Genomic DNA, 2,629 nt, shown 5'->3' with positions numbered 1-2,629 from the left:
AAGAAAAAGGTGCATCGGAAAAACACACACAAAAAAGTGCACTTAAGGGTGTGTCTCTAGTTCCTCTCCTGAAGAAGTAGGATCTTACCCTGACCTCCCCCCCCCCCCCGGGCACAAGGCTCCTGACAAGGACAAGGCACACTCGTGTTCCACCCAGCCAAAAGGCCAGGCAGACCCCTCTCCTTGTGGTCAGATGAAGCTGACCACTGAGTACTAGGTGAGGGGCCCTTCCTAAGAGAGACCCCCCCAGTTCAGGGAAGGATGGAACCTAAAGGCCATTCCCAGCCTCCCCTAGACTTCAGAGTAGGCCCAAGAGGGTGGTAAAAAAAATTGCCACAAACTTAGCAAAAAGGCCTAGTCCAAGAGATGCTGTGCAGAAAATGCAAAAGGTGACGTGGCCATGTTCTCATTCTTATTGCGGGTTTTCCATGTCCAAGTGATACTTAGAGCACCCCTTGGGTGCCCAGCTCCCAGGGGAACTGACATTGTGAGTTTCCCAGCCCATGACTACAACAGGTAGCACCATTCAAATCAGGAAGCACTGGGCTCCTCCAGTTTGTCACCATGAAATTACTCCCATGCCTCACCCTACCCAGTGTGTGTCCTACAGCACAAACCTTCAGAGCCCCATCATGCCAGCAGAGATACTCTACAGCCAGCCATTCTTACCTAATGGCCAGAAAGATGATGAAACACCCCTACTAGACATTGATACAAACAGATATTACACTTGATCTTAGCCAAAAGGCCGAGAAGCAAACACCACATAGAACCAGCTTGTGGCTGTATTACTCCAGAACAGGATGTACAAGGGCAATTGTTCATGGACCAGAGGGTGAAGAGAGAGGAGGCAGTGGTGAAGCTGATCGTGGTCTGTAATTGGGGGGATTATGTGTGAAATGCCATTTCTCCCTCCTAGGTTAGTAACAACTGAAGTGCAAAGTGTTTTTCCAGCTTTGACACATCCCTGACAATAGAGTGAGGCTTAGCAAAAAGGGACATATTCTAATAAAAGTGGGGCTTGACACATAGAGAATTTCTGCATATTTATTAAATGTCTTTTGACATTTACTGTATTATCTGCTTGGGTGTTTGTCTCCACTTTGTTCAGCCAAATGACATGGGCCAGTGCTCCTAGGAAATGTACTACAGAAAGAATAATCTTGGGGAGAATTAAGAGTCAGAATGTCAGAAACACTGCAATATTAAAGCAGCAAGAAGGCAACAGCAAGTGGGTACCATACAAAACACAAAGGCTTGGAAAGTCATGTGTAGTACTGATTCCAGCAAATGGTATTGTGGAAAGAGAGTGGATTGTGGTGTATACAGACTCAGACATCAGTACACTTTAGTGTGGATAGTGGGGTAAGACCTGAAAGAAAGGTTGATGCGACGAGGAAGAAAGAATAGTATTGTTTAAATGGTGCTGCAATTACTGTAAAATAAACTAGAGAAGACCATAGAGAAAGAGATACAACACAGGAGAGTGCAGAGTGTTTAGTGCCGTGGATACTGCTGAAGGCACGATGGGATTGATTTACTAAAACTGGCAAAATCTGGTTCAGCTGTGCATGGCAGCCAATCATCTTCTAACTTCAGCTTGTTCAATTAAGCTTTGACAAAAAAAGCTGGAAGTTGGTTTGTTTCTATGCAGAGCTGCACCAGATCTTGCCCTCTCCAGTTTTATTAAATCAACCTCATTGTGTGGTGGGGACAAAGATGACAAAAGAATGTCTCTACCAGGGCATGGGCACCACAGAGTACATAATGGATGTGCTAAGGACAATACTGTTGTGAACATTTTTTAGAAGGGGCTGCATCTTCACGATGGAGTGCGTGTGTGCTTTCCTGCTACAATCCTTCCAGGTGACAAAATGCTATTTCTTTTTCAGCACACAGGATGAAAGATAAGTCTTGCGAGTAGTTGGTAAAAGCACAATTAACATAAAAAAACAGTTATTAAGAAATATATCTCTCAACTTTGTAAAATACCGCTAAGAGGATCTAATCTAACATTTAGCAATTTGCAAGAGATTGCAAGGAGTTTTGAATTTTGTGATCCTAAGATTTGAATATTGAAAACCAACAGTCTACATCAGTTAATGCAATTTCTTCTTCTTTTATCATACACGACCATCTATCTGGTCTTGTTAAAACACAGGCTAACATGCTTATAACCACATAACCTTTTAGTTGAGCTGACCACATCCTTTTTTTCCTACACTGCTGTGTGAGGAAGATTGCATAGCAAAGAATTATATGAATCACAAGCCACAATTAGCAGAGGATAATTCATAAGTGGATATGGGAGTTACTGTATATATGAATTTATTCTTACATTTGCCCCTCTTGAGCAAACAACCTTGCTTGGTAACCAGTGGTGGACTGACAACTCATGGGGCCCCCAGGCAATAGGGGATCATGGGGCCCCTGTGTGCTTGCCCAAACTCAAAAAAGCCTATGAAAAAGGTACCAGGGGCATCTCATGGGGACCCCTACAGACCCTGGGCCCTCGGGCAGTGCCTGAGTTTCCAAATGGTCAGTCCGCCCCTGTTGATAACAGACTTCACAGTATTTCCTGACATCTTGATTTGTGCAACACAAATAAGCAGATTTACTCATGAGCTCT

General features: G+C 43.9%; 1 pseudogene; it reads right to left on the bottom strand.

Annotated features, from left to right (window-relative positions):
* Positions 1 to 597: 597 nt before the first annotated feature.
* Positions 598 to 760, bottom strand: LOC149469855 (U2 spliceosomal RNA; annotated as a pseudogene).
* Between the last annotated feature and the right edge of the window lie 1,869 nt (positions 761 to 2,629).

Source organism: Staurois parvus, unplaced genomic scaffold, assembly GCF_062004578.1.
Source record: "Staurois parvus isolate SC_StPar_1 unplaced genomic scaffold, SC_StPar_1.0 ptg000058l, whole genome shotgun sequence".
NCBI classification, from domain to species: domain Eukaryota; kingdom Metazoa; phylum Chordata; class Amphibia; order Anura; family Ranidae; genus Staurois; species Staurois parvus.
This window is presented reverse-complemented; position numbering and strand designations above follow the sequence as displayed.